Source organism: Bubalus kerabau, chromosome 5, assembly GCF_029407905.1.
Source record: "Bubalus kerabau isolate K-KA32 ecotype Philippines breed swamp buffalo chromosome 5, PCC_UOA_SB_1v2, whole genome shotgun sequence".
Lineage (NCBI taxonomy): Eukaryota > Metazoa > Chordata > Mammalia > Artiodactyla > Bovidae > Bubalus > Bubalus kerabau.
In genome coordinates, this window is record NC_073628.1 from 125997392 (window position 1) to 126019974 (window position 22583).

The following is a 22583-nucleotide window of genomic DNA, read 5'->3' on the forward strand; positions in this document are numbered from 1 at the left end:
TTTCACAGGAGAAAGCTGAGTGAGGGGCTTGAGGCTGCCTCTCAGGGCTCAAGTCCATGCCTGGCACTCTGTGGTCATCATCTGTGACTGAGCATGTGAGCACACACATGTCCAGTCCCATACACAGGTGCACTTCCTGGGAGAAGGTCACTTTCACCCCAGATGACTTTCCTCCACTGGCCTGACTTTGAAATTAGTAGCCATCAGGATTTTTAATAATCAGAGTCATTAAATGAGGAATTGGGGAGGGGTTTGTATATATTTACTTGTATAATCTAAGTACTGTTAGACATTTTACATATGGTTTTTTAATTTTCCAAATGCTCTGAGGAAGACAACACAATCCTGTGGCATTAGAGAAACTGAGGTCAGAGGGATTAAGGACTTTCCCAAAGTTGCAGAGCTGATCGTGGTGGGGCTCAGACACCAGCCCAGTCTCTGTGTCCCCAGGATGGACTGAACTCTACATACAGAAGAGTGTCATCACCTCACCTGAATTTTTTAAAAAGAGACTTTATTTTGTAGAGCAGTTATAGATTTACAGTACAACTGAGCAGAAAGTACAGTTTTTCCCATGTGCCCCGTACCCACCCTTACCTACACTCTCAACTTAGATGTACCAGAATGGTGTATTTGTTACACAGATGAACCTGCACTGACGTATCATAATCCCCAAAGTCCAGTTTACACGACAGCTCACCCTTGAGGATGCACATTCTGTGGGTTTGGACAAATGCATGATGAATGTATACACCACTGAATATCACAGAGTAGGTTCACTGTCCTAAAGACCCTCTGTGCTTCCCCATTCCTCCCTCCCTCCCTTCTAACTCTTTGCAAGCACTCACATTTTTACTGTCTTCATAGCTTTGTCTTTTCCAGAATGTCATATGATTGGAATCACACAGTATGTAGCCTTTACAGGTTGGCTCGTTTGACTTAGTGATATGCATTTACTGTTCCTCTGTGTCTTTTCCTGGCTCTTTTTATTTTTGGTGCTGAACAATATTCCATTGTCTGGAAGTACCACCATTTATCTGTCCATTCATCTGCTGAATCACCTAGCTTTTAAAATCTCATTCTACTACATGTGCGTGCTTAGCTGCTCAGACTCTCTGCAACCCTTTGGACTATAGCCCGCCAGGCTCCTCTGTCCATAGCATTCTCCGGGCAAGAATACTGCAGTGGCTTGCCATTTCCTTTTCCACCGGATCATCCCGACCTAAAAATCAAACTCGAGTCTCCTGTGTCTCCTGCACTGCAGGCGGATTCTTTACCCACTGAACCATTCATTCTATCGTGGTTCACATTAAAAACAGAGATAGCCACAGGAACTGGTCTTTCTCTCCTGGACGGCATACCTACCTCCTCACTACTGGCACCCACATGGCACCTGTCAGGGGGTGCCGCTTTGGTCTCTCTTGCTATGCATCATTTCGCAGCCTGGGAACCAGCTATTCCTCCAGAACAAGCACTAAGGCAATCTGAGGAGAGCTCATACATGCACATGGCCAAACCATCTCACATTCCCTTCTTCCTTCAGCCCAATGTTTACTCTCCAGCCTCCAAAACAATCATTCCTAACATGTCTCACCAGTTACCACACGGGTTTTCTTTTCATTTTTTAATTCCAACCATCCAACCACCCAAAAGTATTTACTGAGCACCTCCTATATGTCGGTCTTAGATGGAAAGTCTCTAGAGGACACTGAACGTGTTTATGTAAATTTGCATGCACTCGCATCTATCACGGCACCCCGCTCCACGAATAAAGACTTTTTGCTGGGGTGTGTTTGTGTGTGTGAGTGTGGAGACAAAAAACAAAGGCAAACACAGTGACTAAAAATAAGCCTGTGAAACCATTTGAATTAGCATCATCCAATTATATTTATTACATTTAACATTATAATTAAAAAATTATTGGTATGATTACAATAAAAGCCTTTATATAGCACCTTCTGTGTTTTGGTGTGTTTTTGTTGTTGTTGTTTAATTTCTAAGTCATGTCCAACTCATTTGTGACCTCAATGGACTATAGCTCACCAGGTTCCTTTGTCCATGAGATTTCCCAGGCAAGAATACTGGTGTGGGTTGCCATTTCCTTCTCCAAAGGGATTCTTTACCACTGAACCACCAGGGAAGCCCTTTAGTGCTTTTACATAGATGGTAAACCTCCTTGTTGCCTGAACACGCTGTACAAGCTGAAATAAAAATAGATTAAAGAAAGTTTCAAATAAATTCCTGGAGGGCAGATCTATAACACGTTATTAAAGTGGAGTTAGGAATAACCAGGGTGCATTCTTAACCAATGAGGATGACAGCACAAAGGGCAAGTGCCATAATCCCGCCCAACCATCTTAGTGGCTCCAATGGAGGCTGGTGCTCAAGCGAGACAGAGCTCAGGGTTAACCCTGCAGCCACTGCTAAGTGGTCATCGAGAACCTGGGTGTACCCAGAGACCCCTGGGCTTCCGCTATGCCAGGAGCCTGCCAACGGCTCCCTACCAACCCACACTTCTGTCAGGCAAGTAGCTGTGTGTGCCCTTCTCCGTTTCGCCCCCACACAAAAGAAGCGCTTTGCTTTGTATCATCCCGTGAGTCACCAGCACGGTGGGAAACAGCCCCAGGATCCCTGCTCCTTTCTTTGCTGGGGCTGTCTGCTGGAGATCACAGTCCTTCCAGGTTAGTGGCCAATTACAATGATGGGTCTTAACAACATTTAATGGGGTTTTGGGGGATAGGAAAATGACAGGAAGTAAAGGCTGGGAGATAAAATAATCAAAACCTGAAATGACACACAACATCTTGATTACCCAAGGTTTAAAAACGGCAGTCCAACTCACTGTTGTTCTCATTCCACTGGGAAATGCGCCTAAGTTGGCTCAGATGGTAAAGAATCTGCCTGCAGTGCGGGAGACACAGGTGTGATCCCTGGGTCGGGAAGGTCCCCGTGCACATTTATGTTCACTGTTTCACCTGAGACTCCTAACAGAGGCGTGAACCGTGAAAGGCACAGTGAGCTGCTAATCAAGTGGCTAGGACTCTCTACATAACAGGCCACGTGGCCCCGGGGAAGGTCACTTCACCTGGACCTCAGTTCCCTGGTTGTAAAACAGGGGCTGGCCTGGTTGGCCTGAAGGTCCCCTACTGCTCTAAGCTTCCATGTCTGCATGTCCAGCCCCAGTACAGAGGGAGAGCCGCTGGCCACAGCTGAGGCTGCCTGTGGTTTTCTCCATCTTCTCCCAAGGCTTCCATGGGAGACACACAGGGTGTTCAGTCAGAAGCTCCAAAAAACATGGAGAACAGGAAGAGCAGTGGGCAGTGACTTCATCAGCCTGATGGAGGGGCCAGGAGCAGGGTCACACAAAGAAGAGAGCTGGGTGGTGGCTGGAGACTGGGTATGAGGGGAGAGGGGTCAGTTCTGAATGTCTCTGGGCGGTGAGTGGGGGGAGGAAGGTAGCCCTGATAGACCTGGCAGGTATGACCTGAGGATGCGCTTGTGACGCTCAGCCAAAGACCAGTAACGGCTGTCAGAGGATACCAGTGACAGCCACTCATGGCCCACCTCCACTTCCAGGACACAGGCAGCAGCGTCTTGCTCAAAACTGTAAGAAGCTGTTGTCTCATTTCATCTTGGCATGACGATGCTGTTTCAATAGAAACTGCTGCTTTACAGAGAGGAGATTATGATGCAGGAGAAACAAGGTTATTTCTTCAGCACTGGGGCAGAACTGGACACTGGCATGCCAGACCAGGACGCATTAAGCGGGATGCCCTCTCTAGTTTCCAGACAGAAAACAGAGCCAAGGGTAGGTGTGGCAGGGCTGGGACTAGGGTGTGGTGAGTGAGGTGCCTAGAGTGCAAACCCGCTCTCCAGGGCCCACAAGTACAGGAAGGACACCCTAGAGGAAGCGCCTCTTCACTCATCTTACCCTCATCCAGGCCAGGCCCTGAGGTCTCGCTCTCCTGTATCCGCAGGCTGGGGTTACTTGTGGGTTACCTGTTCAGAGGCACTGGAATTGCGGTAAAGGGGAAAAACTACTCTCCAGGGCTCGATACACCCAGAATAAAACACAGTATCACAGCCCACCTTCATCACCAAAAACACTGACTTGGAGTCCAACTGAGGTGGGAGTGACTTTCAGGTTGCAGTTCCTTAAGCTGTGTAACCTAGGGAAACATGCTTAATCCTGCGGTGCCCGGATTCCCTTCCTCATCCGTAAAATGGGGACAATAACAACCATCTCAGAGAGAAGAGAGAATTAAAAAGAGCGGAGGAAGTATAAGAAACAAACCTGCCACACGGTAAACCTCGGTGGATTCTGAGTCCCCAGTGAGACTGTGATTGTGCTCAATGGCGAAGCCCGGGCCGGGGTTCTTGCCTCCGGGAACGTCCACAGGCAACATTAGCCTAAAAGGAGGGGTGGATACCACTTCACAAAGTTCACATCCGGAGAGTTTCTTGTTCCAGGTCACACACCTAACAAGAGAATTTGGACAAAGTCAAAAAATACTGATAAAAGGGCCAAGGTGGCCCAAGTTGATGCATTATATACAGACATTCAAACCACAGCCTTTCTCTCTCAGCAGAGGTGTAAGTGAAGGAGTAGGCAGTCAAGGGCCATGGAAAACTTCCTGACTTTTGGGTCAAGAGCTGATTCTGGTTAAGCAAGGAGGGCTTCCAGGAGGAGGTTCTGGGGCTTCTGGGCGCCTCCAATGAAGCTCAGTTGCTTTCCGTTTTTTCATTCCTACCTCAGCAATCACCTTCTCTCAGTACAAGGGGATATAAAACTGGCTCCGACTCTACGCGTAGGTGAGCGGGGTCCTCGCCCCCCATCTTTCACGATCCAAGGCCTGGTCCCTTTAAGGCATTGAAACTCAGTGAACATTCTAGGCTGGCCCCGCGGCCTTCCCGAGGCGCGCTGACGTCACCCTTCGGGGAAGCGGCTGACGTCAGCGCGTCCTCTGCGGGTGGGGGCGGGGCCGTGAGTCACTCGGGCCGTACCCCTGGCCCCCCGTGAGCGGGGTGCACGTGAGCGCGCCCTGCGCTCGCCTAATTTTAGCTCCGGCAGCCCCCGTGGGGTCGGTCGAGGTAAAGGCCGGCAGAGGGGACGCCGGGGGCTGGGGGCGCCGTTCTGCCGGTCCCTTGCTTCCCCGCCGTCGGTTCTTCTGGAGGACGGATCCCGGCCCGAGCTGCTGGAGTGCGGGCGATTGCAAGCTCCATCCTGAGCTTCGCGTAGGAGCTCAATAAACAGAATCAGGGTTTCCTCCTGGATGCGACGCGGGGCTTCCCAGAGAGGGCCAGGGTTCTGGAAAGTTCCCTGGGGGGCTGAAGTCAGAGCGTAGCAGGGCTCGGGCGTCAGCCCTCGGTGACCTCCCCGGGGGATCGCCTGGCCTCCCTGAGTGGACCCCGGGATTGGCTGGTGCGGCCCACAGCTAGGGGCTGTGGGGGTGGTGGGCGGGGAGGGAAGGCGGCCGGGACCCTCGGTGAGCAGCCACGCCCGAGTCAGTGACAGCAGTAGGGTGTGGTGGCCGTCCAGGGGTCGGCTAAGTACAGAGGCCTCAAGTTGAGAAGGCAGCGGAGATGCTCAAAAACCCAGACGCTCCATCCCCAGCCCCGGGAGTTACCCAGGTGATCTTCCAGGAGTCAGATGAAAGCTTCTAAGAAAGCACTGCCCAGCACCTTGTGAAATCGATACTCTCCTGTTCTTCGGGAGGTGGGGGACCGATGCGATGGACATGAGTTTGAGTAGGCTCTAGGAGTTCATGATGGACAGAGAAGCCTGGCGTGCTGCAGTCCATTTGGTCGCAGAGTCGGACATGACTGAGCGTCTGAACTGAACTGGGGGGTAGTTCTGGAAAGAGGCTCTGTGATCATAAAGTGAACAGCAGTTTTGACTTTACCGAGTGGTCGCTATTCCTCGGTGGACCTGCATTCTTGTTGGCGTGGCATCCTCAGATTTCACAGGGATTGTCTCTTGTTCTATCGGGAAGTCGTGTCTGACTCTTTGAGACCCCGTGGAGTGCAGCAGGCCAGGCTTTCCTGCGTCCTTCACCATCTCCCAGAGTTTGTAGGCAGCTTGTAAAACAATATTGAAGGTTCCTTTGACCTTAAAGGTGAAGGGTGTTAGATGTTACAAAATAATATTAAATATAATGATAAACGGAATGTCAAATGGTGGTAGGGTAACTTTTTCTAATTGTTGGACCATTCAAATTTACATTTCAAGTTGTTGAAGGCTGTAACCTTAAAAAAAAAAAAAAAACTTTTCATATCTCCTTTTCTTAGAAAGAAATGGTGGAAAGTTAGTTGTGGAATAAAGGTAGCCTTGAGGATTGTGACATGAATGAATGACAAATCTGTAAATCAAATACATTATTTTCATTTTTCCCCCCCAAGAAATACCGCATTGCCTTTGGTAAATTGGAGATTTTTTTTCAGATATAAATGTGGGAACTGCAAGAGTGTTTATTCCCCATTCAGTATCCATCTTAACAGTTTAGAAAGGACTAGCAGTTTAGAGTCTTCAAAACTGAATACATCCAGAGGTGTGCATAGTGTTTTATATTGTTCTTCTAGCAACAGAAGGCTCTTTGTCCTAAGTTTGGATGGTTGCTACCACATATTCCTCAGTGGTGCCTATTTGGGACTTGAGTTGAGCAGGTGTCAGTGTTGATGAATCATGGTCTCAGACTGAGCTAATTTCCCTTTGTGTAAGGTTATTGTGTGTGTATATAATATATAAGAACCTGAACGTCAAATTTTTCACATTCAGAAGTTAAGGTTTTTAGTCCGGAAACTGAGTTCTTGCTTTAAGAATACTTCACCTTGAAATGGGCCATGTGCATCCTGAAGACAGCCTGTGAGTGTTTCTGTGAGGTCTTCCCTGCCCCCACGTTGTCCCTGCTTTCTTTGAGTCATCTGTTCTTCAGTTGTTCCCTGTGTCCTGATTGTTTGCTTACTGGTTTGTTTCTCCCTCTAGACTAAACTCTTGGGCCCATGAACTAGTGCCTGTCTGTGTATCTCTGGTGTCTAGAATAGGGCTGGGATGTAGTAAGAGCTACTTTGGTGGTGTTTTGTTTCATTGAATAAAGGTGAGTGTTGCAAATCAAATCGCACATGTTGGGAAGGGAGGTTTGGTTTGGTTTTGTTTTTTAATAGCTGAGAGGATGGACCTGTATTGCTGTTGTAGGGCAATCAGTTCCTTTCTTTTCCAGGTCTGCTGTCCCCTAGTACCACCACCACCACCCACAAGCAAGAAGCCCGGGAAAATAAAACCAACAACCAGACTCTACATTATTTTGGGATCTCAATAGTATGCTGTACTTTCAGAGTCAAGATGATAGAACCTTGGCTGTCCCGGCCAGAACTAATCCACACACTGGCATTAGTCAGGTTCTTTTCACAGAGGAGTTTGCCAGTCTTTACACTTAAAAAAATGGGAATTTTAGGACTCTGCTGTGACTGTGGACAGTTAAGACTGGTTGGTGAATGGAATGTTTACATTTGAAATAGAATGGGTTTCTGCACAATGATGCTTAATGCTTACCCTGAGAAAGGATTTAAGAATATAAAATGAAGATAATGTATTTATTCTCTTCCTTAAACTGGTCAAAGGGAGGGGATTTTTACAGTAAAGTTTTACTAGCCAAAACTCTTAGCAAACTGGAATTGATGTCAGACACTGAATTTTACAGAAGGCTGACAGCAAAATAAGTAGCTATCGGAGATTTTGTTTTGAAAATACATACACAGTACATAACAGTGTTACTAATATTTTCTGTAATAACTCAGTACCTCTGCAACATTCGAAATCAGATGGTCCACATTTTTACACCCACTATGTTTAAGTCAACAAAGGGTGATGTATATTTGGAAGATTTTCTAACAAGATTTTAATTAGGTTTTAGAAAGTGGTTCAGCTGAATTCTGCCATACAAAGAGTTACATGAGAGGGATGAAACAGAAAAGTAGCTTTTTGTTGAAAACAGAGAGAAGAAGGGACTCTTTAGTGGTGACTAGGTAAAATTTTTACAATTCCTACTCACTTTCCTACCATCCTTCTCACCTTCTCATCTTCAGGCCCTGTTTTACTTGTATTTTTTTCCTCAAAAGAGAGTCTTCTGTAATAGTAATAAAAATAAAATGGACAACAACTTCCAGTTACTGAGCACTGTGTGTCAGACACTGTGCTCAATGCTTCATGAAGTTATTTCAGCTAATCTTTGTTACAATCCTATGCTATAGGGATGTTTAATTATTTCCATTTTATAGGCTCAGGGAGGTTAAAGGGCTTGCTTAAGGTCATACAGCTATTAAGAAACAGCTGTGATTTGAACCGAGGTTGTGTTAGGGTTCTCTGAAGAAACAGAACCAACAGGATATGTGCGTGTATGTATGTAATATATGTTGTTGGTCAATTGATAAGTCGTGTTCAACTCTGCAACCCTATGGACTGCAGCATGCCAGGCTTCCCTGTCCTCCACTGTCTCCTGGACTTTGCTTATATTTGTGTCCATTAATTTGGATGCTATCTAACCATCTCATCCTCTGCCATTCCCTTCTCCTGCCTTCAATCTTTCCCAGCACCAGGGTCTTTTCAATGAGTCAGCTCTTCGCATTAGGTGGCTGATTGGAGCTTCCGCATCAGTCCTTCCAATGAATATTCAGGGTTGATTTCCTTTAAGATTGACTGATTTGAACTCCTTGCAGTCCAAGGGACTCTCAAGAGTCTTCTCCAAACATACATGTGTAATATATGTGCATGTGCAGAGTCACTTCAGTTATGTTCGACTCTTTGTGACCCTTTGGACTGTAGCCCGCCAGGGTCCTCTGTCCATGGGATTCTTCAGGCAAGAATACTGGAGCGGGTTGCCGTGCCCTCCTCCAGAGGATCTTCCCTACCCAGGGATCAAACCTGTGCCTCTTTCTGTCTCCTGCATTGGCAGATGGGTTCTTTAGCGCCACCTGGGAAGCCCAGGTAATATATATAACATATACATATATTGAGAGATTTAGTATAAGGATATAAGGAATTGGCTCATGGCAAGTCCCCAAATTGGCAGGGTGAGTTGGCAATCTGGAGACCCAAGAAAGCCAAAAGTATCATTCCATTCTGGGTCCAAAAGGCAGGAAAAAGCTGATGTTCCAGTTTGAAGGCCATGAGGCAGGAGAATTCCCTTTTACTCTGAGGCAAGGCAGCCTTTTTGTTTCTTCAGGCCTTCAACTGACTGAGGGCCATCTACATCACGGGGAATCTGCTTTACTCGTCTACCAATTTAAGGGTCAATCTCTCCCAAACCCCCCTCAAGAAACACCCAGGATAATATTTGGTCAAATAGCTGGTTAATAAATTGTCATTCAGATCCATCTGATTTCTGAAGCCCTTGCTTTTAATGTTCTTTCACAATGTCGCCCTCCCACTCTAGGTTTCACAAAGTTGCTTTAACCCTGAGTCTTTCCCCCTTCACCTGGAATACCTGTCACAATCCCTGCCCCTCTTTGCTAGATAAACACACCTAATTAGTGCAAGTGTTTGAATATCAGTCACCAACTCAACCCTTTTCTGAAGAGGACATGCAACTCAACCATTTGCTTCCTTAGAATAACTTCCCAGCCTTCGAATTACGCTCCAAGCTTTCTGATTCTCTCTGTATGTAACCTTTGAACTAATTCCCACCACACTAGCAAGTCTTACCTGACTCCGGGTTCATCCTCTTCCTTGGCGTCTTTGAAGACACCAAGCCCTGGTGGTAGAGCCCAGCGAGCCCTTGAGCTGCTTCCCTCCTCTCAGCCACCTCCTTCGGACCAATCTTTCTTACCGTTTACTCTTGACTAGCATCACTGTTTTCGGAGAAGGCAATGGCACCCCACTCCAGTACTCTTGCCTGGAAAATCCCATGGATGGAGGAGCCTGGTGGGCTGCAGTCCATGGGGTCGCGAAGAGTCAGACACGACTGAGCGACTTCACTTTCACTTTTCACTTTCATGCATTGGAGAAGGAAATGGCAAGCCACTCCAGTGTTCTTGCCTGGAAAATCCCAGGGACGGGGGAGCCTGGTGGGCTGCCGTCTATGGGGTCGCCAGAGTCGGACACGACTGACGCGACTTAGCAGCAGCAGCAGCAGCATCACTGTTACTGTCATTCTGGTTCTCTAACCTCTCTACCCCTCCCCCCAAAACAAGGCATTGTCACTGCAGGGGTTTCACTTGGTCGAGTTCAGTCTTGTGAACCCACAACCCACAGGTTGGTTATTTAAAAGTATTTCCATCATCTGTTATATGTACTTTTAATAAATACTGTTTATAACATTTGTTCGTTATCATACTGAAAAGAATAAAAACATTAATTTTTGCCTGATTGGCACTATTCTGCTGCATCCTAGGACACTTTATGCAGTTTTCATGGATATCATTATGCTAGTTCTCCATCATTTTTTCATGAACAGTCTTAGAACACCTGTGTTTGGGTTTTTTTTTTTTTTTCGTTTTGCATCAGCTTTATTCAAATATAATTCACATACCTTTCAACTTATCCACTTTTTAAGGGTAGGAGTTAATAGTACATTCATAGAGTTGAGCAACAGTCACCAGGATTCATTAATTTTAGTACATTTCTATCACTGTCTCAAAAAATCTTGTACCCATTCCCTCTAAACCTTCCAGCTGTGGGCAGCTGCTTTCTAAAGTGGCTGTACTAGCTTATAATCCCACCAGAAGTATATGAGGTTCTAATTTCTCCATGTCCTTACCAACACTTGCTAGTCAGAGCATTTGTTTTTAGCAAGTTAACTGTCCTTTAATATACAAAGCATGGTCATTCCTAAAAAGTAGTACTTTCTTAGAGATATTTATGCTGTTTTTCATTGTTATTCAAGATAAAAACATTAGAAAACATTTTTAATGGAAGAAATCAGATTTTTATTGATATTCAAGAGTTATGGTCAAGCCTGACAAATTTTTAAAAACTAAAAAATTTAAGATAGATTTTGGAAGATGAGCTTCTTTGAGAGAGGACACTTGTTAACAGATAGTGGTCGTGTATTTTCACTTAAGGGATATTTCATTCTTCCAAAAGTTAATTGACAAAGCACAATACACTTAAAGGGTATTTTTATCAAAGCCACAAATAAAAATATTGATACATCCTTCTGCCATATTAGAAAAAAATCAAGTGTGTGTTTTTTGATTGACAAATGACATCTGCCACAAGTATATTACTTTAATCAAGGTAAGAGAATTCCTACAGTCTACTCTAGGGTTTCCAGAGCTTGGAATTACATTACTCCACTGGAGAAGGAAATGGCAATCCACTCCAGCACTCTTGCCTGGAAAATCCCATAGATGGAGGAGCCTGATAGGCTACAGTCCATGGGGCCGCAAAGAGTCGGACACGACTGAGTGACTTCACTTTCACTTTCCTAATTTAAATTGACTTGGTGTTCTTTGGTGTGTCTGGGAGAATAAAAACAGAGGGTATTAAAGTAGGAATCATGCTGCTGCTGCTACTGCTGCTAAGTCACTTCCGTCGTGTCCAACTCTGTGTGACCCTATAGACGGCAGCCCACCAGGCTCCCCCATCCCCGGGATTCTCCAGGCAAGAACACTGGAGTGGGTTGCCATTTCCTTCTCCAATGCATGAAAGTTAAAAGTGAAAGTGAAGTCGCTTAGTAGTGTCTGACTCTTAGTGACCCCATGGACTGCAGCCTACCAGGCTCCTCCATCCATGGGATTTTCCAGGCAAAAGTACTGGAGTGGGTTGCCATTGCCTTCTCCGAAAGTAGGAATCATAAAACTCTGAGAAGTCTGATGTGCAATTTTGTACTATTTCACAAGCAAATTCCAGTGGCGAGGGAGTGACTTTGGTCTCTAAATTCTGAGGCTGGGTTTTTTGTAAATGGTTTCTTGGATATATTTGTTCCTACTGAAGCCTTACTAAAAAAGAAACGTCACTTATTTACCCGTTCTTGTGAGTTTTTAAAAAATATGTGTTTAGTTAGTTGAGCCAAGTCTTAGTTACGGCGCACAGGCTCTTCAGTCTTCACTGCAGCACGCAGGATCTTCAGGTGCAGCATGTGGGCTTGAGTCCCTGACCAGGGATTGAACCCCGGTCCCCTGCCTTGGGAGCACAGTCTTAGCCACTGGACCATCAGGGAAGTCCCTCCTGTGTTCTTAATAGTGTTTTGCTTTTGTGTTTTTCTTTTTCACCCAGTTTTGTTTGGAAATAGTCATTTCTTTTCTTTGCTTTTCTTGGAAGCTGAGCTACCATTATGTTTTAGAATGGAATTAAATCTATCAGTGAATGAAGCTAGCTGATAATTCTTTGTCCTTAACTATTTTATGAGGGGTTTTCAGCATACTATGTAAGCAGAATTTATGGTAGTATTCTAGAAGTTTAAATCATTGAAATTTTTAACAGACTTAGATTGTTATTTTCTAAGATTTTTTTAATAGCATTGCTTTAACTACATTATGGTTATAATAAATGTTTTGCAATCGAAATCCTTATATTTTTAAAATATAATATTTTAATATCCCATTTTAAAATACTGGTATATTTATTGAATTATATTGGATTATTAGCATTATAAATAAATACCAAAAAGTTACTAGCCCTCCTTCACTTATAAAATTGATTTTGTACCTATATTGTAAATTGTACTTTAAATTTTATTTTATTTTAGCCGGCTAGTTAAGAGTTCAACCTTTTAAGAAAAAAAATCAGGTGTACTGAGGTAATTTACATGCAGTAAAATTTATCCTTTTAGGTATAAAATTATAAGAATTTTGTAAAACACAGTCATTTAATCATTCCCACAATAAAGGCATGACATTTCCACTACTCTAGAAAGCTCACTTGTGCCTCTTTGTAGTCAATCATTTCCCTGAAAATAGAATTTTATATTAAATTAATGAAACAAGACTTTAAAAAAAACATACCTGGTACACTGGTTTGGGGGCCATTATTATTGTAACTGTAATAACTTTAGTGGGAAGGAAGATGTAATTGGAATAAACCAAATTTTGAATATATTACTCTAAAGTGATTGGCTAGAAGTGTTCCAAACAAAACATAAAGCCAAAGATTGATTTTGTTGTGTTTTATTCATCTCCTTGATGTGTGCTTACTTTCTTCACCCTGTGTCCATCTCCCCAAATGTCTCAATATGCCGCAATCCTTAAGACATTTTCTCTTGCTAGCTTGTGTTTCAGTCTATTCAGTGAATATTAGAAGTGGAATATTATTTCTGCTCTCCTGAAATAAACAACTTATTGGCAAGGACCGTGTCATCTTCATTTGTTTATTCCCATCTCTTCTATAGAAAAGAAGCTGGAATATTTGTTAAATGGTGAATGAAATTTTCCTTTAACTTGGATGATTTCAAGCTGAGCAGAGAGTGATCTGAGAATGACTTGGATTTTCTCAAGTAAATATTGAAAGTATTGTTAATACAAGGTTAAAATGTAAAACTCAGCTGAAAACATAGGAGTTGGATCTAAATTTGAATAAAATGCCTTTATTATTTAACTGTAGAACTTCAGGCAAATTCATTTCTCATAATATCAGTTTGTCTGTCTACAAAAATCACAATAAAAAATGAAACAAAATACATGTCTCATTAGAACTCTATGAGGAGGAACTTGAGATTAAAACCCTTAGCACAGTGTCTCACTCATAGCCCAAGTCTTTTTTTTTTTTTTTTTTTAGCCCAAGTCTTTAAAAAAGTTTTTTATGTAAATGAACTATAGTTGATTTACAAAATTGTGTCAGTTTCAGGTATACAATCGGAGAAGGAAATGGCAATCCACTCAAATGTTCTTGCCTTGAGAATCCCAGGGATGGGGGAGCCTGGTGGGCTGCCATCTATGGGGTCGCACAGAGTCGGACACGACTGAAGTAACTTAGCAGCAGCAGCAGCAGAGCAGGTGTACAATGAGGGATTCAGCTCTCTCTCTCTCTATATATATATATATATATGTATAGATATAGCTTTCATATATATATATATATGAAAAACTGAAAGACGCTCAGTCATGTCTGACTATTTGCAACTGCATGGACTGTAGCCTGCCAGGCTCCTCTGTCCATGGAATTCCCCAGGCAAGAACACTGGAGTGGGTAGCTATTCCCTTCTTCAGGGTATCTTTCTGACCCAGGGATCAAACCTGGGTTTCCTGCATTGCCGGTGGATTCTTTACCATCTGAGCCACCAGGAAAGCCAATATATATATACTTTTCAGATTCTTTTTCAAATTCTTTTCCATTATAGGTTATTACAAGATATTGAATACAGTTCCCTCTGCTATACAGTAGGTCTTTGTTGATTATCTATTTTATATGTGGTAGTATCTGTTACTCCCAAACTCCTCTAAATTATCCCTCACCCACCTTTCTCTGTGTAACCATGTTTGTTTTCTATGTGAGTCTATTTCTGTTTTTAAAGAAGTTCATCTGTATCATATTTTAAATTCCACATGTAAGTGATGTCATATGGTATTTGTCTTTGACTTCACTTAGTATGATTATCTCTAGGTTCATCCATGTTGCTGCCAATGGCACTATTTCATTATTTTTACAGCTGAGTAATATTCCATTGTGTGTATGTGTGTATAGTATTAGTCACTCAGTGATGTCTGACTCTTTGTGATCCCATGGACAGTAGCCTGTCAGGCTCCTGTGTCCATGGAATTTTCCAGGCAAGAATACTGGAGTGGGTAGTCATTCCCTTCTTCAGGGAATCTTCCCAACCTAGGAGTTGAACCCAGGTCTCCCACATAGCCGGCAGATTCTTTACCATCTGAGCCACCAGGGAAGCCCCTATGTGTATATGTGAGTGTGTGTATACATATATATATGTATATATGTATATCATGTCTTCTTTATCCATTCATCTGTTGATGGACATTTAGGTTACTTCCATGACTTGGCTATGGACATGGCTGCTATAAACATTGGGAGTGCATGTATCTTTTCAAATTAGAGTTTTTGTCTTTTCTGGATATATGCCCAGGAGTGGGATTGCTGGATCATATAGCAACTCTATTTTTAGTTTTTAAATTAATCTCCATACTGTTTTCCATAGTGACTCTACCAATTTACATTCCCACCACCAGTGCAGCAGGGCCCCTTCCCCACAGCCTCTCCAGGACTTAACTGTCTGCAAACGTTTTGATGAAGGCCATTCTGACTGGTGTGAGGCAACGCCACACATAGTTCTGACTCGCATTTCTCTAATAATTAGCAATGTTGGGCCCACATGTAGAGGAGAGAATTGTCTTTAAGAACGCAGATGCAGGTGGCTGGAGCTGGCCTATGGGCTCGAGGGAATAATTACTCTCCAAATTTGTCTTTTGCAAGCTTTAGGAGTTGGTGATGGACAGGGAAGCCTGGCGTGCTGTGGTCCATGGGGTCACAAAGAGTCGGACACAACTGAGCGACCAAACTGAACTGACTGAATTTTGGTTAATTACAGGCCTTCATTTATTTTTTTTTCCCCAGAGAGAGGAAGCCCAAGGGGAAAACGTGCTCAGCTGCAAGTTGCATAATGTCTTTAAGAAAAGAAAAAAGCAGTTGTTTCCCAAGTGACTGATTGCAGATCTTATGAAAGGATCCTTTGCTCTTAATTTTGCAATAGAGTACTGTTTCATGTGACTGTTTCTTACAGTATACCTGTGGCTCCAAACAATTATTAAATAAAACAATTCTGGAAGGACTAAATAATGCTTTTTGAGGTGAACCAAGGGCATGTGAACGGCTCATCAGGTTATTATTAATTGGTTCCCCATTAAACTTCCTGGGAGGCTAGAAGGAAGTTGGCAGGTTTGTTCGTTAGCTCTTTTATCCTGAACAGTTTAACTCTTGGCCCGCACTGCCTCCTCAGTGCAAAATACATTCTTTTAACTTCACTTGCCCTCCTTCATGGAGAAGGCAATGGCACCCCACTCCAGCACTCTTGCCTGGAATATCTCATGGACGGAGGAGCCTGGTGGGCCGCACGCAGTCCATGGGGTCGCTAAGAGTCGGACAAGACTCAGAGACTTCACTTTCACTTTTCACTTTCATGCACTGGAGAAGGAAATGGCAACCGACTCCAGTGTTCTTGCCTGGAGAATCCCAGGGATGGGGGAGCCTTGTGGGCTGCCATCTATGGGGTCGCACAGAGTTGGACATGACTGAAGCAACTTAGCAGCAGCAGCAGCCCTCCTTCAGAGGCAGTTTAGCAAGTGTCTGGTTACTAGAGCACATTCATTTGGAGTTCATGTCCCACCTCAAATGGTTCTTCAAAGTATGCCTTCTACCTTATTTTCTGAGCAAAATTTTGGTGAATACAATTTTCTCTAATGCATCACATTCCCAATAATGTCTTAGAACCTTTAGACTGGATCTTCTGGCCTTCCCGTCAATCCGACTCTAAAGACAATCTAGATAGAAAATTTTCTGATGGCCCTGTTCCTGCAACAGGTAATATTCAGGTTATTATATCTCTCAAGTAATCTTCCATTTATTTATTTAAGCATTTATTTCCTGTAGCTGGGGCTTATATTAATAATTAAGATTGCATTTAGTTAGAAGCTACAAAGTTTGAACAGCTAACTAGAATTTTCAGTTAACTGTTACATATTATCCCCTAACTGCTTATAAGAATTTACTGTACCACCTGTATTGTTCTTGATTTGGAAGAATTTAACCCTTTATCTTTTCATTTGATATATTTTCCATTAATGATCTTTCTTAATGAAAAATCAAGTGTCATTTTTATAATGCATTGAGTGATTGCTGGTATTTTTTAAAAATTACTTATTTGTTTATTTTATTTTTGGTTGCGCTGAGTCTTCTGTGCTCCGCCAGGGCTTTCTCTAGTTGTGGCGAGCGGGGACTACTCTCTGTTGTGGTGCACAGGCTCCTCACTGCGGTGACTTCTCTTGTTGCGGAGCACAGACTCTAGGCACATAGGCTTTAGCTGTTGCTGCTCACAGGCTCCGTAGTTGAGGCGTGTGGGCACCAGGGCACTCAGGCTTCAGTAGTTGTGGCTCATGGGCTTAGTTGCTCCGTGGCACGTGGCATCTTCCTGGACCAGGGATCGAACAGTGTCCCCTGTGTTGGCAGTCAGATTCTTTACTTCCGAGCCACCAATGTCTTCCAATCACTGGAAGATCCAGTGATTGCCTTTCTTTAACCTACAGTTCACTAGTTGTCAACTAAACATTAGAAAGAAATATATTTTTTATTTATTTTATCTTTGTGCTCAGTCATACCTGACTCTTTGCTACTCCATAGACTGTATCTCGCCAGGCTCCTCTGTCCATGGAATTTTCCAGGCAAGAATATTGGACTGGCTTGCCATTTCTTACTCCAGGGGGATCTTCTCGACCCAGGGATCAAACCCGTGTCTCCTGTATTGGCAGGCGGATTCTTTACCACTGTGCCGCCTGGGAAGGCCCTTAAGTATAGTTAATTTACAATGTTGTGTTACTTTCCGCTGCACAGCAAAATGATTCCGTTATATACACACACATATTCACATATATACATGTATACATAGTTTCCTTTTCATATTCTTTTCCTTTATTATAAGATATTGAATATAGTTCCCTGTGCTATACACTAGGACCTCACTGTTTATTTTTCCATAGTACTTTACATCTGCCCATCCCAGACTCCTAATTTATCCCCTTCTTTCCCCATTGGTAACCATAAATTTATTTTCTATGTCTATGAGTCAATTTTTGTTTTATACATAAGTTCATTTGTATCATATTTTAGATTGCCTGTTGTTGTTGTTTTTCAGTCTCTCAGTCCTTTCTGACTCTTTGCGACCCCATGGACTGCAGCCCACCAGGATTCGCTCTCCTTCACTGTCTCTCAGAGTTTGCTCAAACTTATGTCCATTGAGTCAATGATACCATCCAATCATCTCGTCCTCTGTCGCCCCCTTCTCCATCTGCCCTCAATCTTTCCCAGCATTAGGGTCTTTTCTAATGAGTCAACTCTTCACATCAGATGGCCAAAGAATTGGAGCTTCAACTTCAGCATCAGTCCTTCCAATGAATATTCAGGATTGGTTTCCTTTAGGATTGACTGGTTTGATCTCCTTGCTGTCCAAGGGACTCTCAAAAGTTTCCAGCACGGACACGACTGAGTGACTTTCACTTTTCTTTGAGATAGGAATGAAAACTGACCTGTAGCCACTGCTGAGTTTTCCAAATTTGCTGGCATATTGAGTGTAGCACTTTAACAGCATTGTCTTCTAGGATTTGAAATAGCTCAGCTGGAATTCCCTCACCTCAACTAGCTTTGTTTGTAGTGATGTTTCCTAAGACCCACTTGGCTTCACATTCTAGGATGTCTGATTCTAGGTGAGTGATCACACCGTTGTGGTTATCCAGGTCATTAAGACCTTTTTAATATAGTTCTTCTGTGTATTCTTGCCACCTCTTTTTAATCTCTTCTGCTTCTGTTAGGTCCTTACAGTTTCTGTCCTTTATCGTGCCCATCTTTGCATGAAATGTTCCCTTGGTATCTCTAGTTTTCTTGAAGAGATCTCTAGTCTTTCCCCATTCTATTGTTTTCCTCTATTTCTTTGCATTGTTCACTGAGAAAGGCTTTCTTATCCCTCCTTGCTATTCTTTCAGTTCAGCTCAGTCACTCAGTCGTGTCCAACTCTTTGTGACCCCATGGAATGCAGCATGCCAGGCTTCCCTGTCCATCACCAACTCCTGGAGCTTACTCAAACTCATGTCCATTGTGTCAGTGATGCCATCCAACCATCTCATCCTCTGTCGTCCCCTTCTCCTCCCGCCTTCATTTTTTCCCAGCATTAGGGCCTTTCCAAGGAGTCACTTCTTTGCATCAGGTGGCCAAAGTATTGGAGTTTGAGCTTCAGCATCGGTCCTTCCAGTGAATACTCAGGACTTATTTCCTTTAGGATGGACTGGTTGGATCTCCTTGCAGTCCAAGGGACTCTCAAGAGTCTTCTCCAACACCACAGTTCAAAAGCATCCATTCTTTGGTGCTCAGCTTTCTTTATAGTCCAACTCTCACATCCATACATGACTACTAGAAAAACCATAGCCTTGACTAGATGGACCTTTGTTGGCAAAGTAATGTCTCTGCTTTTTAATATGCTGTCTAGGTTGGTCATAACTTTTCTTCCAAGGAGCAAGTGTCTTTTAATTTCATGGCTGCAGTCACCATTGCAGTGATTTTGGAGCCCCAAAAATAAAGTCTGTCACTGTTTCCTCATCTATTTGCCATGAAGTGATGGGACCAGATGCCATGATCTTAGTTTTCTGAATGTTGAGTTTTAAGCCAAGTTTTTTTTTGTTTTTTTTTTTTCGCTATTCTTTGGAACTCTGCATTCAGATTGGTATATCTTTCCCTTTTCTCCCTTGCCTTTTGCTTCTCTTTTTTTCTCAACTATTTGTAAAGCCTCCTCAGACAACTGCTTTGTCTTCCTGCATTTCTTTTCCTTTGAGATGGTTATGGTCACTGCCTCCTGTACAATGTTACAAACCTCCATCCATAGGTCTTCAAGCACTCTGCCTATATAATGGCTCATTGCAAAACAAGTGCTGAATGCTATTTTTACTTTTTATCTTTTTTTTTTTTTTGTAAAAATGAAAATGCCCTTTGGATTTCTTTAGGTTAGTAAAAAACAAGTACTAATGTAGGTCTTTAATAAAAGCAAAATTGTGTAAAGCAAACTTTCAAAAAGTAGGGGATACCAGTATGTGGAAATTAAACAACACAAATTTTGAACATCCATTTGGCCAAAGAAGAAATCTAAAGAGGAAATTAGAAATACCCTAAGATAGAGACTTCCCTGAGGGGTCCAGTGGTTAAAACACCATGCTCCCAATGCAGGGGGCATAGGTTTGATCCCTGGTTGGAGAGCTAACGTGCTGCAGTCCATGGGGTTTCAGAGAGTTGGACACAACTGAGTGACTGAACTGAACTGAACTGGGGAAGTAAGATCCCACATGCTTCACAGCATGGCCAAAAAAGAGAGAAAGAAATACCCCAAGATAAAAATGAAAATAATATACCAAATCTTATGGGCTGCAGCAAAATCAGTACTAAGAGAGAAATTCATAGCAACAAATACTTACATTAAAAAAGCAGAAAGATCTCAAATAAATGATCTAGCTTTACACTTCAAGGAGCTGCAAAGATAACAGACTAAGCCCAAAGTTAACATAAAGAAAGGATTGACAAAAATTTTAGCAGAAATAAACAAAATAGAAAATAGGAGAAAAGAGAAAAATCATGAAAATGAGGATTGATTTTTTTTTTTAAGATAAAACTGATGAATCCTTAGACTAAAGGAGAAAAAAGTGAAAGTGAAAGTCGCTCAGTCGCGTCCTATTCTTTGTGACCCTGTGGACTATACAATCCATGGAATTCTCCAGGCCAGAATACTGGAGTGGGTAGCCGTTCCCTTCTCCAGGGGGTCTTCCCAACCTAGGGATTGAATCAGGTCTCCCACAATGCAGGCGGATTCTTTATCATCTGAGCCATGAGGAAAGCCCAGAAAGAAGAAAAAGAAGACTCAAATAGATCTGTTTTTTAAAAAGATAAAATAAAAAATGAAAGAAATGTTACAACTCATGCTACAGAAATAAAAGAACTGTAAGAGACTACTCTGGACAATTATATGCCATCAAACTGAATTACCTAGAAGACATGGATAAATTCCTGGAAACGGACAATATACCAAGACTACATCATGAAGAAATAGAAAGTCTGAACAAACTTATGAATGGTATGGAGACTGAATCAATAATCAGAAATCTCCTAAAAAGTTTGATTTCACGGGTGAGTTCTACCAAACATTTAAAGAAATGAGTACCAATCCTTTTCAAACTCTCCCAAAAACTGAAGGTTAAGGAACACTTCCAAACTCATTTTATGAGGTGAGCATTACCCTGATGCCAAAGCCAGATGAAGACACCACAAGAAAAACAAAACTAAATGAAAATTTCCTAATAAATATAGATGCAAAAAATCCTCAATAAAATACTAACAAATCAGATCCAGCAGCACAAAAATACATCGACACATATACAGTGAACTGAACTTTGACAAGAATGCCAAGAATAGACAATAGCAAAGGGATAGTCCCTTCAATAAATGATGCTGGGGAAACTGGATATCTACCTGTGAAAGAATGAAACTGGACCTGTCTCTTACCCCATACACAGAAATCAACTACAAGTTCAGTTCAGTCAGTTCAGTCAGTTCAGTTACTCAGACGTGGCTGACTCTTTGCAACCCCATGAACTGCCGCATGCCAGGCTTCCCTGTCCATCACCAACTCCGGGAGTTTACCCAAACCCACGTCCATTGAGTCAGTGATGCCATCCAACCATCTCATCCTGTCATCCCCTTCTCCTCCTGCCCTCAATCTGTCCCAGCATCAGGGTCTTTTCCAATGAGTCAGCTCTTCACATCAGGTGGCCAAAGTATCAGAGTTTTAGCTTCAACATCAGTCCTTCCAATGAACACCCAGGACTGATCTTCTTTAGGATGGACTGGTCAGATCTCCTTGCAGTCCAAGGGACTCTCAAGAGTCTTCTCCAACACCACAGTTCAAAAGCATCAATTCTTCGGCACTCAGCTTTCTTCACAGTCCAACTCTCACATCCATACATGACTACTAGAAAAACCATAGCCTTGACTAGATGGACCTTTGTTGGCAAAGTAATGTCTCTGCTTTTTAATATGCTCTCTAGGTTGGTCATAACTTTTCTTCCAAGGAGCAAGCTTCTTTTAATTTCATGGCTGCAGTCACCATCTGCAGTGATTTTGGAGCCCCCCAAAATAAAGTCAGCCACTGTTTCCCCATCTATTTACCATGAAATGATGGGACCAGATGCCATGATCTTAGTTTTCTGAATGTTGAGCTTTAAGCCAACTTTTTTTTTTCACTCTCCTCTTTCACTTTCATCAAGAGGCTTGTTAGTTCTTTGTTTTCTGCCATAAGGGTTGTGTCATCTGCATATCTGAGGTTACGGATATTTCTCCTGGCAATCTTAATTCCATCTTGTGCTTCCTCCAGCCCAGCATTTCTCATGATGTACTCTGCATATAAGTTAAATAAGCAGGGTGACAATATACAGCCTTGACGGACTCCTTTCCCAATTTGGAACCAGTCTGTTGTTCCATGTCCAGTTCTAACTGTTGCTTCCTGACCTGCATACAGATTTCTCAAGAGTCAGGTCAAAGTGGTCTGGTATTCCCATCTCTTTCAGGATTTTCCACAGTTTTTTGTGATCCACACAGTCAAATGCTTTGGCATAGTCAATAAAGCAGAAATAGATGTTTTTCTGGAACTCTCTTGCTTTTTCGATGATCCAAAGGATGTTAGCAATTTGATCTCTGGTTCCTCTGCCTTTTCTAAAACCGGCTTAAACATCTGGAAGTTCACGGTTCCTGTATTGCTGAAGCCTGGCTTGAAGAATTTTGAGCATTACTTTACTAGCATGTGAGATGAATGCAATTGTGTAGTAGTTTGAGCACTCTTTGGCATTGCCTTTCTTTGAGATTGGAGTGATAACTGACCTTTTCCAGTCCTGTGGCCACT

General features: G+C 42.9%; 2 long non-coding RNA genes across 2 annotated transcripts in view; one reads left to right on the plus strand and one right to left on the minus strand.

Annotated features, from left to right (window-relative positions):
• Positions 1-1805: 1805 nt before the first annotated feature.
• LOC129653395 (uncharacterized) lies at positions 1806-4910 on the minus strand. The gene is made up of 3 exons (XR_008715097.1): positions 4752-4910; positions 4295-4479; positions 1806-2201 (listed from the first exon to the last, which is right to left on the minus strand). It is a non-coding gene; the product is annotated as an uncharacterized LOC129653395 (long non-coding RNA).
• Positions 2544-22583, plus strand: part of LOC129653396 (uncharacterized) — a 36857-nt gene continuing 16817 nt past the window's right edge. Inside the window, exon 1 of the long non-coding RNA XR_008715098.1 lies at positions 2544-2681. This is a non-coding gene — a long non-coding RNA (uncharacterized LOC129653396). The remainder of the gene's footprint in view (positions 2682-22583) is intronic.